This window comes from Vigna unguiculata, chromosome 1 (genome assembly GCF_004118075.2).
Source record: "Vigna unguiculata cultivar IT97K-499-35 chromosome 1, ASM411807v1, whole genome shotgun sequence".
Lineage (NCBI taxonomy): Eukaryota > Viridiplantae > Streptophyta > Magnoliopsida > Fabales > Fabaceae > Vigna > Vigna unguiculata.
In genome coordinates this window covers 22,716,425-22,730,892 of record NC_040279.1, presented here as the reverse complement: position 1 = coordinate 22,730,892, position 14,468 = coordinate 22,716,425, and positions in this window count along the sequence as shown.

Below are 14,468 nucleotides of genomic sequence, written 5' to 3'. Positions count from 1 at the left end.
TATATTCATATCATTTTACCTATGTATATCTAAATATCTATGAATGTATAATTAAAGTCTATTAGAATTTTTTCCAAGAGCCATATTGTACACAATCACCCAAATTTATATGAGATTGCATTGTAATGTTAGATGGAGCATGATTTTTCCAAGCCATTGAAGCAAAATGCAAGTTGGTGTTGCACCAAACGATGAGGTAAGGCCAAGTACTTCAACTTCTTTTAACAGAATATAACAAAAGACCTTTTGCATTTGCAAGCAAATGCATTAATGTTACACAACAAAGATATATACTTCTTCCACATGGTAGTGAAATTGCTTATACAAAACACATGTCATTTCATTACTACGAGAGATTTCAAAATCACTATAAATAGAAGTATATCTTTTGTAATAACAAATAATTATTATAGACACTTATTATTTTGTAACAATGTTTTTTATTCATGAAAGTTATTTTGAATATCATTATGAATTTTAACAACTCCATCGTACTAATATTTTAATAAAATTGACATTTCGAAAATTCATCTATCATATGTTATCAAATGAAAAATAACATACATAAGCAAAAGGACAATAAAAACTAAAATACAGAAAACCAAACCAAATTCATATTAAAAAGCATACAATAAATAAATAAATTCTCTCTAAACACATAGAAAAAAAAAGTTAATACCTGTTTCAAAAAAGTCTAATCACAAAGTAATTATCTTTTACAAAGAAAATGAGTAAATTTAAAAGTAATATTTTTCCATCTTTATGTAACTCATTAATCACCTGCTTATGTTATTCTCTAAGGAAATGCATCGTATGTTTATTTTTTATATATATAATAAAAAATAATAAAATTATAATTATAAAATTAAATATAAAATTTTAATATTATTCAAGAGTTTTGATTTATTTTGTAAATAATATTTTAATACAAACGATAAAATGTAAAAGAGATCAAAATAAATAAAAACAATTAAATTCAAATAAAAATCACTTAAAAAATTAAATTGATAAATAGTTACTTATTGAAAAATAAAATTAGAAAAAATATATATACAGAAAACCGAATAATTTTTATATGATAATATATCTTACTTTTGTAAAATATTATAGATGAGAATATAATTATAAAATACCTATTTTAGTAATTATGTTTATTTTACCAAAAGGAAAATGATACTTTAACTCCTTTCTTTTAGAGTTTTTTTTAACCTCGTGACATGTGATAAGTAACATTTTAAAATTCAATTTTTATTTTTTTAACTCGGTGTGATGTGACTCTTTGATTGAGTGTTAAAGTGGAAAAATGGACAGCGATAATGAAGCAGTTTATGTGAAAAAGATATTTTAAAAAATTTTAAGATATTTTTAGAAACTTTTTCCATCTAGCGAAGTGAAGAGATATCATTTTCGTCCATCTTCCTACCAATTTTTCAACCGAAGAAGTAGACATTGCTTTATCGTTGTTCGTCTATGTTCTTGAATGCGTCAGGGCTTTTGAATGAAAAAGGATTGGATTTTTTAACTATATTGTGTGTTTGCACTCCTATTTGTTTTTTTTTTTTTTTGTTTATCCAATGATAAGGTACATTATAAAATTTGTTTTTTTTTTTTTGCAAAAGTTGAATAGGCATAGTTGTGGTGTGAAAGTAAATTGATATTTACAACTAAAAATTTTGTATTGTGAAAGTAAATCTTAATTCCAAAGCAAGGTTTAAGTGTCAAAAATCCAAGGCATAAAAAGGTACTTATTGTTACATAAAGAAGCAGTTAATATAACTACTCTTATGTCGAAAATTAGTTTGGAAAGTTAATTGCTTTTGTTCGGTGAATGGTGAAATTAATAAGTTCAATTAAATAAAGAAAAACCCTGATTTTGAATTATCCATTTCCACATGTCAAAGTAAACAAAATTTCCATGGCGAGGTTTGAATGTCCAAAATCTAAAGCAGAAAAATGCACTTATTGTTATATAAAAATAGCAGTTAATATAACTACTGTTATGTGGAGAATTAATTTGAAAAGTTGATTGCTTTTGTTGGATGAATGGTGAAATTAATAAGTTCAATTAAATAATATAAAAAAAAAACTCTCCTTTTAAATTATCAATTTCCATACGTCAAAACAAACAATATTTCCATAACAATATTTTTATAACGTGGTTTGCATGTCTACAATTCAAAGAAGAAGAAGAAGGGACTTATTGTTATATAAAAACACAGTTAATATAAATACAGTTATATGTAAAATTAGTTGAAAATAAAATTAGTTGGAAAGTGAATTGTTTTTTGTTAAAATTTTCTTTCTCACATAAATGGCTATCCATTGTCTAACACTCAATCGAAAAATTACATCATACCTAATTAAAAAGATAGAAATTAAATTTTAAAATGTCAGTTTAGAATAATAAGTCAAGAGGTTAAAAAAAGTTAAAAAATGAGAGGATTAAAATATTATTTCCCTTACCAAAAATAAAAAGTAAATAAGTTTTGCTTCACGCTTTCCCAGACATCCGACTTTCAACAACTAACAATCTCATCACACTTTCCCAAACAATATTGTCACAGTTTCGTACATGTCTTCAAATTCTGCTTCGAATAATAAATTTCGTGAGACCCAACCTAACCCAATACTTTAAATCGACGTATTCATAATACTCACCACAACATTTATAAATTTTATTATTTATAATCTCAAGAGAAAAAAAAGTTAACACTGACGAGTTCTTTTATATGTTTGTGAAGGGATTATTTTAGTAGTTGGAAATTATATTTATTAATAAAAAACAAAAATTTGTTAAAATATAAAAAATTAAAGAGGCTGTATGCTCCGTATAATACCGGTATGTCCGTTGTTACTTTGTACCTTCTGAGTTTACATTTTTCGGTTAGCTTTTAAAAATTTATGATTGTTTATGTTTTTAGATTTAAAATAATACATGGAATTTATTATTGCTACTTTTGTACATTCCGAGTTTACATTTTTCGGTTAGCTTTTGAAAATTTATGATCGTTTATGTATTTAGATTTAAAATAATACATAGACAATTTATGATTTTTGTACTTTCTAAGTTTACATTTTCTGGAGCAAATAATACAATAATGTCTTTCTGGAGGGTGTTTCGTGAGCTTTCTATTATTATTCTTAAGAGAAGGTTATTTTGGGTGGTTTAGATAAAGGTCTTCGTTAATTCAGATTATTCCATGATATACTTCAACCCAATTTAATCGAATTAAATTTGGTTGACTTTTGATTTTCTTTTTTAACTTCAAATTTTTATATAATTGGATGATGAATTTTGTATGGGCAATTCTATAATTAATTTTAAATTCATTTTATACGTATTATAAATAATTTATATTATACTTTTACTTCATATTATAAATAAATATGTTATAATTTAACTTATTAATTTATTTAAAATTTTAAATCATTTTTGTGCATTATCTTTTAATTAAATTGATATTTATAAATTACAATTTATTAAAAAGAATGAATTAGGTTAGATTGGGTTTAACTTAAAAAAATACAGAAATTCAGTTTAACATCATTTTAGTAATATAATTTAAATCTTACCCTAAATCTTGTCCAAATCAATCTGCAAATACCTCTTTAATAAATTTAAGGAGTAGAGTTTTATATTTTTTCTTTTAATTTTGATAGAACTGACTTATACACGAGTGTTAAAAACATAGTATTTGGTATGGAATATACTGTGGTGGTATGGAATATACCGTGACCCACAAAATTGAACAAAGGATGTGTTTGTCCAAGCAAAGACTCAATCGGTTGAAGAGATTTTCTCATATTACTATAAATAAGTCATCGGAATAGAATAATACGTAAATATCTTTTATATATATATATATATATATGGTTAAAATACTTTTTTGGTCCCAATTTTTGTCAAGTTTTTTTAAATAAGTCCTAATTTTGGTTTTGTGTTCAAAAGGTCTCAATTTTCGTCAATTTTGTTCAATTGGGTCCTTTTTTGCTAACACCGTTTAAATCATTAACGGCCATGAACAGTGACTACCACGTGTCACTTCTTGGTTTTTTTGAATTTTTGAATTTTTTTATTATTTTTTATTCTTTTTAAAAAAATTTTAATTTTTTTAATTTTTTTTAAATGTACACGTGTCAACCCAGGAGTGTGTCACGTGTCACTTCGTGGTTTTTTTGAATTTTTTTAAATGTCCACGTGTCAACCCAGTAGCGGGTCAAAGTCAATGTTCTAAATTCAATTTGGTCCCTATATTTGTTATTTTCGTTCAATTAAGTCCCAATTTTTGTTAATATTAACCAATTTGGTCCCTCTCCAAATTAAAACCAAATTTAACTTTTATATTAAAATTCACATTTTTTATTTAATATTTTTATATAATATATTAAAATTCACATCATTATAACTTTGATATAAAAAATAAATTTGGTCACATCTTCGATAGGAACCAAATTGGTTAATGTTAACAAAAATTGGGATCTAATTGAACAAAAATAACAAATATTGGGATCTAATTGAACAAAAATAACAAATATAGGGATCAAATTGAATGTAGAATATTGACTTTGACATGTGGCACACTACTGAGTTGACACGTGGACATTTAAAAAAAATTCAAAAAAAATAAAATTAAAAATTAAAAAAAAAAAAAAAAGTGACACGTGGCATACTCCTGGGTTGACACGTGTACATTTTAAAAAAATATTAAAAAATATTTAAAAAACCAAAAAAAAATCAAAAAAATCATGAAGTGACACGTGGCAGTCACTGTTCATGGCCGTTAATGATTTAAACGGTATTAGCAAAAAATGACCCAATTGAACAAAATTGACGAAAATTGGAACCTATTTGAATACAAAACCAAAATTAGGACTTATTTGAAAAGACTTGACGAAAATTGGGACCAAAAAGGTATTTTAACCATATATATATATATATATATATATATAATGGTTCGGTTCCAGAAGAACCTCAGGTACCTAAAATGGTTGAAAATGACGAGATCTCAATAAATTATGTCATGAATCATATAATGTGGAACCAAAATGAAGTTAACATTGACGAAACTTTTACTTATAACATAGCGATGAATGCTACGAATGACAATGAGAATCAATAAGCAATGATCATTAAAGATTGTCGGCGAAGAAAAGATTGGCCAAAATGAAAATATGCAAAGAAGCATAATTGTATTTGCTTACTAAACGAAAGGTTTTTGGACGTATAGTTCGCACACCTGAAGTTGCGAAACCCGTTGGGTACATATGGATTTTTGCGCAAAAATCAAATTAAGAATGATGAAATTGTTAGATACAAAGCACAATTGGTTGCTCAAGATTGTTCATAAAACCTTGTATTGATTTGTGAAAAAACATATTCACTAGTATTTGATGCAACAACATTGCAATATTCGATTATCTTAGTTGCACAACAAGGTTTGCATTTACATCTAATCGATTATGTTACAACCTATTCGTACGGTTCTTTTGAGAATCATATTTTTATAAAAATCCCTGAAGGATTTTATTTGCCTAACAATGCAAATTTTAAAGAGGATTATTCAGTAAAATTGAATAAGTCCCTTTGTGGATTGAAATAATCAAGACGTATGTGGTATAATCATCTTAGTGAGTACTTGTTAAAGGAAGGGTATAAAAAGGACCCTATTTCTCCTTGTATTTATATGAAAAAATTCGAGAATGAATTTTCCATAATTATTGTTTATGTAAATGACATAAACATCGTTGAAACTTCTAATGAGCTTACAAAGGTAATTGATTGCTTAAAGAAAGGATTTGAGATAAAGGATATTGAAAAAGACAATTTTTTTTTAGATTACAAATTGAGTATTTAAACAAAGATGTTTTTATACATCAAGAGGCTTGTATAATTAAGGTGTGTAAAATGTTCTAAATGGACAAGTTACATTCATTATGCACTCTAATAGTTGTGAGGTCGTTAGATGTTAATAAATGTTCTTCTTAGACCTCAAGAAAATGATGAAGATCTTCTTGGTCTAGAAGCACCACATCTTAGTGTCATAGAAACACTAATGTATCTTGTTAATTATACTCGATATGATATTGCATTTGCTGTAAATTTGTTAAGCAAGATATATTTCTTTAACTACAAGAAGAAAATGATTTGGAGTAAAACATATGTTTCATTACCTTAAGGGTACTACGAATATGAGATTATTTCATCCAAATGATTCAGAATCAGACCTAATGGGTTATGTATATGCATGTTATTTTACATATTCTCACAATGTCACAATGGTTTATCATAAACAAGATGTTTGTTCACATGTGGTAGCACAATGATTTCATGAAGGTATATGAAACAAACCATAGTAGCAGCATCGCCTAATCGTACATAATTACGAGGAAAGCTGTGAATATGTTTGGTTAAGGTCTATAATTCAACATGTGCAAGAAACTTGTGACTATCCCCGACAAAGATGGAATCAACAACCATATATGAAGACAATAGTGTATTGTTCAACTGAAATGATGATATAGATATCCAAAAAATTCATTCATGAAAAATATGACAAGTCTATTTATGAAGTTTTTGCCAAGAAGAACTTTTGAGCAAATGATTCACAAGTTCGGACTTCGTCACCTTGATGATGTAAGTTTACATGAGGGGGAGAAATAGAATATGTGATGAACAATATTGTATTAAAGAATACATAATGTTGTACTCTTTTTCCTTCACTAGGTTTTTTATCCCAAATGGTTTTTCCTAGTAAGATTTTAACGAGGCACATTCTTTTATCAATGGACACTCAAGGGGGATTGTTATGAATTAATGATTGTCCATTGATTTGATACATTTACTCATATGATTGATACTCATATGATTCATTCCTCTTTATGTAAATATTTGTATTAACTAAGTTGATTTGTTTCCTTTATGGATTACATGTTGTATCTATAAATAGGACTCTTCCTATCAATAATAATACACAAATGAGTTACTCCCTACTCTCTCATTCTCTCATTCTCTATTCTCTATTCTCTATTGTTTCTTCTCTTATCTATTATTTTTCTCTGTTATTCGCTTTATTTCATAACACTAATTTATTTTTTATCTATTTCTGTAAATTTATTCATAGCTCCTTTATGTGATGCAATTAAAGCCTCAATTCTTCTCTTTTTCTAGATTTTTGAATAGCTTGATTCAAATTTTCCAATTGACATGCATGTATTTTTATATGAAATAAAAAAAATTATAATATATAAAACGTTACTAAAGATAAGTATATAAAACAAGAATGAGTTAAAACAACAAAACCTAATTTTGGTTTTCAAGAAAGTAAACTCGATAGTAGACTTTTACTATATTGAAGTCTCAAGTCTCTTTCTCCGTCTCAATTTTCAACTTTCTTCCAAACCTAGTTTATTTAAGATTAATCATTAATACAAATAATTAAAAAAATTATTGTTCTTCTCAACTCGATAGTAAGTCTTTTTTTGTTTCCTAAACATGAATTATCTTTCTACAAAAAATTCAACTTTGAATTATGCTCTAATTAATTTATTATCTACCAAAAGACTAAACACTAATCTAATTAATAGTTGTGTAGAAAAATTCCCTTTCCTCATCAAGATATATGAAAAAAAACTCCCAATACTCGTAAATCGAAAAGTACCGAAAAACAAAATTAGACACAAGAAACACATTTCTAATTGGATAATGATACTTTAACCTACTTTTTTGACCCGCTTTTAACCCACCACTTCAATCACCATTAGATCATCACATCACTAAAAAGAATAAAAAAAATGATCTAATGGTGATTGAAGTAATAGGTTAAAAGTGGGTCAAAAAAAAGTGGGTTAAAATATCATTTTCCTTTCTAATTCTCATACAAAAATCCAAAAATAGAATAAAAAAACAACCCCACAAATAGAAAAGAAAAACATACTAACCAAAAATGAGATGAGGATGAAAAATTGGTACACACAAACAATATGAGATTCAAGAAATGTAATCTGACAAAATCCTAAAAAAACTCTTAAAAGAGAAGAAAGTAGGGAGAGAAGTCACAAAGAAATAAAAAGATAAAAATAAAATAAAATAAAATCCATATTCTAATAAAGATCAATAATCATTCACTTTCTCATAAAAAAATTATAATTTACTAAATAAAAGTTTTAACTATTAATTATCATTTTTAATACCAATAAAAATTAATAGACACTAATAATAATTAATTAAATTTTATTCTCAAATATCAACTTATAATTAATTTAATAGAGCTATATTAATAATAATAAAAAATTTAAGACTTTTTTTTCTTAAACATAATTTTATAATTAATTTAATAGAGATATACTAGTAAAAAAAATTGAGATCTTTTTAAAAATAATTTTATAATTAATGCAATAATTAATAATAAAAAATATTATTTGAAATTTTCTTTTCCTAAAGATTTAAAGCGAATGATTTACTTACTTTATTTTTTTTTAACCGACTATATATATATACTAAGATTCTTATTCCACCTTGGAATTAGACTATACCAATTTTGAATTTTATTGACATGATTAAATCATCAAGAAATGTTTTTTTCTAAATAGACCTTTTTACTATTTAAGTACAAATCCTTTTTGCGACAGACTAATTTCTCGCCACATTTTTTTTTTTAATTTTGCATACCGTGTGTTGATGTAATTTTGCTTTTTTTAAGGAACAAATTTTTAGTTTTTAGTGATATTTTCTTCTAGTTTCATAGATTTGTATATTTATTATAATAAATTAATTTATTAAAAATTTATAATTTTTTATAAACTCATGTGAATCTAAATTTAAAAATATATTTAATTTAATATTTATAAACTAATTGAGAATAAAATTTTTGAAGAGTGATTATAATAAATAAGATAACTTAAATATATTATAATCAATAGAAAAATCATCATAATAAAATATTGTAATTATGGTTGTTTTTGTCAAATTATTTTTGATAAATGTATTTATTTGGTTAAAATAATTTATGTAAGAATTTTTTGTGACTAATAAGTTAAAAACAATAAATAATAATATGATTGTAGGTGGAAATATTTGAAAATAAATTTAATGTAAAGTAAAAAATTAGTAATATAAATGTAATCAATCCATTTATGTTTATTTATCCAGTAAATATTTAAATAAAATATTAAAAAAGTCTAGAATTTATTTAAAAAAAATTAGATTGATTCGAGGGAGAGGGAGATGATGGATTTGAGAAGATTAGAGGGTGAAGTTTATATTGTTCCCTTTAAGCGAGTTAGAGGTGAAAGTGAGTAGATTTAGAAGTAAAATTTGTAAAAGTTTATGAGCGATTTGATGAATGTAATAAATTAAAAATTAAGTTTAATGGAAAGAAAAACAAGATTTCAAAATTGCTCTTAATGTTGAAAGTAATTTAAAAATCATAATTACATGAGTTAGAATTATTTTATAAAAAAAATATTAAAATGAATAAATCAAAATAACATTTTTTAATAAAAATATTTATAAAAATTATTTAATAAAAAAATTAAAATTAATAATTACTTTTTCAAGTTTTATGAAATTGATTATCATGAATTAAATTGAAGATGCTCATTAATTAAATTAAATTAAATTAAATTAAGGAAACGAAAAATGAAGTGAGAGCATAATTGTAATCTCATCCATATCACCTTCAAATCTTTGCGTAAGAGAGAGGATGGGAAGTTGATGGAATCTCACTATTCCTTCCTTTCCTCTCTCTCAAATTCGTTCAAGTGAATAAGTGTATCACCTCTAAATCAATCATCTTTCTTCCCTTTAAACAGTAAATACATTCAAGTGAACACAACTTTAAGGTGAGAAGACCAAAGAAATACAAATATTCTTTGCACATACTAGACAAACAGACATCATGTTTATAGGAGAGAGACTTGAACATATGTCATGTTAAGCCAGAGGGCTAGTATACTACACATGTTCGAGTACATCTCGACCACTTAGATTGAGATGTACTCGGCCTAAGTATATTCAGTCATAACGGACCGTATTTGTCAAGTCATCAATGTTAGTAAATTGTGATTAAGTTAAGGTGAAAGCTAACGTAAGATCATGAAAAATTATAATAACTAAGCAAGTGAGGTAAAATAGATAATTTATGTAAAATATAAAATGATTCACCAGTTGTATAATTTAAGATTTATTTTATTCAAGGTTTTTTAAAAGAGAAAACGATTTAGTAATGATTTAATTTAAAAGATTTATTCGTTTGTTAATATTTATTTGATTTTAAATATTTTCTAAGAAATAAGATTTGAAGAATAATTATTTAGTTAGAAAAAAAATTATTAGATATTGTTAAATATTAGTTGATATTCTTAGATATTGTTATATTGTTACAAATTAAAAGATATATTGAGATATTATTAGATGTAATTAGATATTACTATTAGATAATAATAATAATAATAATAATAATAATAATAATAATAATAATAATAATAATAATAATAATAATAATAGAAACAGTAATAAGTCAAGAAAGAAGAGAAAATGTTTTAAAGGTTGAGTTTTTACAAGGAAGTATTCTTGTATTCTTGTTTGTATGTAAAATATTATTTTATGAGTCTAAATTGTGGAGTGGATGTTATTTAGTATGATTGTGATGACCTGCTAATATGTGTTTGTTTAAAAATGTAAATGTATGTTTGTGTGTGATGATTCAACGAAAGGTTGTGAAGGATAACTTTGCGTAGTTGAACCAGAGGTGTACTTCGTTGGGGTTCTCGAGAAGAGTAATGAGAAGTTGTGTACTTTAGGAGCTTTCGATAAAAATAATAAGAAGTTGTATACTTCGTCAGGACTCTCAATAAGAGTAATGAGAAGTTATGTACTTTGCCAACAGTGACGAAACTTGGACAAAAATTTCAAGGTAATTAGCCATAAGTTGATCGAGGTAATTGTTGGCAAAAGCAAAAAACAAGTTTAATGTTAAAGCAAGATTTTGATGATGTCAAAGAAACTCAAAAGCTATTTGGAAGACAATCGGTAGAACAAGTGTTTTATGTTTAAAGTTATCTTGTAATTTTAAAGTGTTTAGAATATCTTAGAATCAATAGCAAGTTCATAATCTCTTTGATCCTCTTATTTTTGTAAAAACTGATGTGATAATCGATTATCACTTAGTATAATCGATTATCTTAAGCTAAGTCCATTTTTCAAAAACCCACTAGAATAATCGATTATCTCCCTGGATAATCGATTATCTGCTCAAACTTTTGTATTCAAAAACGCATTGAAATAATCGATTATCATAAGTGATAATCGATTATCTCTGACAGTTTGAACATGACTGTTTAGTTTTTAACCTAATTTTTAAAAACCCTATTTAAAGAATTGTAGTGCCACTTCGAAAAATACCTTTTTGAGAGTCAGAGTCTTAGTGTTGTGTTTGCAAAGAAGTTCTCTAAGTGTTCTTAAAAGTACATTGAAAAGCCTAGTGTGAGTAGAGCGATGACTTTTTCTAAAAGGGTTTCTAGGAAATTGAGTGTGGTTGTTGTTACTAGGAAAGCTAGGTCAAGTTCTCTGTGTGATTTAGAGAAAGTTACTTTCATCTCTTGTGTCTTCAACATAGGTGTTTTCTTTTCCCTATTATCTTGTTATCTGATTGTAATATGATATTTTTAATGATTGAGTTAATCTCTTTGTTTAAAGAGATTAACAATTAGACATAGGATATTTTGATTTGAACCAGTATAAATATTTGTGTTAAATCTTCTTTTCTATCTCTCTATTTTATCTGTTGTTGCATTTAAAGGAACTAAAGTTTAAATTAAACGATAAAATTTTGGAAATTTTTTTCAAGTATTAATTTTAATATATTAAAACCAATTCACCCTACTTCTTGGTTTTGTCCAAACGCTAATCATTCATGCTGCATGATTTCAACAGTAATTAGCTACGTGAATTAGGCCCATCCACATAAAAATCCATCAACATGATATCAATAACTAAGTACACTTGGTACATGTTGTCCGACGCACTTAGTTGATTTGAGCGTCAAAATGTCTTTCGTAGGCACAATCTTCTTTTTAGCTTTGAGGAGACGAGTACCTAGAACATCCCAACTTAAAGATGAAATGTGGTAAGTGCGCGAAAAAAATCAAAAGATATCTTTACAAAGTATATCTGGCTCTCTAAAAACAATTATAAAAAAGAAGTGTTGTTATCTTTCTATTAAAGACTATTTGTCAACTTCTAGTAACATTTATTTCATATAAAACCTTAAGAAAATAATAAATATGATATAACAAAAAGTAGTGCACATAACTTTAGTAAAATAAACTAATGTAAATGATTTACTTTTCTATTTATGCTAATATCTTATTCAACTTCTTTATCATGTATTACGCGCATGTGTTATTTTTTTATTATAACAAAAAATAATAAAATTATTATAGTTATGAAAGTGAATATGAATAATTTTATCATAAATAATTATTTTTATTTAAAATAGTTAAATTAAAAAAAAACAGTCAAATAAAATGATCAATTTAAAAAAAAAAAAAAAACCGACCACTTAAAAGAGTAAAACTAACAAAGTAATTATTTTAATTAAAAAATCAATTATTTAAAAATATCCTTTTCTTTATATAGTAGTATAGATTATTTATATTTCATTTTTCATTTTCTTTATAATGTATTATTGAACTTCAATTTAATTTTCTACTTATACTCTAATATCGTATTTAACTTCTTTCCCACTGTAAATTAAATTTTTTGGTACCAATCATAATAAAATAGTAGAGAAAGTCAATGCAAGAATTTTCAATAACATAATGGAACACTGAGTCAAAGTCATATGTAAATATATTTAGAGATGAAAAAAAAAATACTCATGGATATTGTCGGATAAAATATATCACAAGCAGAAAAAATGTTTAAATGTTATAAAAAAAATAAAATAGAGATGAAAGGGAAGAAGAGAATAGAAAAAAATGAAATAAATTATTACGATGAAATGAAAAATTAAATTTAGATATAGAAAATGTAAATGCAATATTTCACATCGGGCACATACATTTAAATCATGAAAATAAAGTCTTTAATTCAATAAAAACTTAGGCAAGAAGTTTTAAAAGACAAGTCAAAAAAATATAAATGTGTATAAAAATATAGACGAAATCCTAGCATATATAAAATTAAAAGAGACACGAATTAATATTTCTTGTAATAACTTACCCTAGGTTACAACATAAATAAGAGGGTTTGTTAACATAAGTGGGAATTCAAGTCTCATTAATAAGACTTGAATGTTTATAGTCATATGAGAAAAGAAACCATTATTATGACCATCATAGATGATTTTTTATAGTCTTTGTGTGTGTTCTCAAATGGTTTATCTTCCTATTATTTGCTTTTATTGATGTGTTATGTTCAAGAGAGTGAGCCAAAAGTCAAGGGTTCTTACAACCCAAAACAAACCCTAAGCCAAAGAAAATAAAAAAACACCAACCTTTCATATAAATCTTAGATACTGTTTTATATATTTTCTAGGTCACTATAGTTCTTAGATGTAGTTTTAATTTTTTGGTTAAAATATTCCGTTGGTCCTCGTTTTTGTAGCAAAATCTCAATTTGGTCCTCGTAATTTTATTAGTCAATTAGGTCTTCATTTTTGTAAATTAGTATCAATTAGGTCCTTTCCGTTAGTAGAGAACTAACACCGTTAAGTAGGTGTCACGTGTCAGCTCCTCGTTTTTTTAAATTTTATTTTTAAATTTTTTAAAATTTTTTAAAATTTTTTTTAAAAATATTTATGCCATGTGTCACTTCTGTAGTGTGTCACGTGTCAATCTAATATGGTGACATATGTCAAATTAATATATGAATCTCAATTTGGTCCTTAATTTGATTTGATTTCAATCCCAAATTTTTTTAAAATAATTTTAATTTCATGTGCTCCAAATTTAGAACAAATTTAATTTTTTTTATAAATGTAATGATGATACTTTTATTACAAGTGATATTTCTATTACATATTTTTAACAACATTTAATTTATTTAAATTTATATTTTACATTAAACTTTATTTTAAAATTTTAAATATATAGATTAAGAAATTTATATTCAAAATATTTGTATAATATTCAATATCAACAATATTTTAGAGTTGGCTTAAAAATAACAATTTTATAAATTCAAATTTTAAATTTTAAAATAATTTTATAAAAAATTAAAATAAATATATTTGAAATTTTAATATTAAATATAATTAATATTAATAAAATATTTAATAAAAATATCAATTTTAATAAAAATAATTATAACATTATATAAAAGTAAAATTTGGTCTAAATTTGGAGTGCCTGAAATTAAAAATTTAAAAAAAAAATTGGGACTCAAATCAAATCAATTTAACAAATATAAGGACCAAATTGAGATTCATACATTAATTTGACACGTGTCACCATATTAGATTGACACG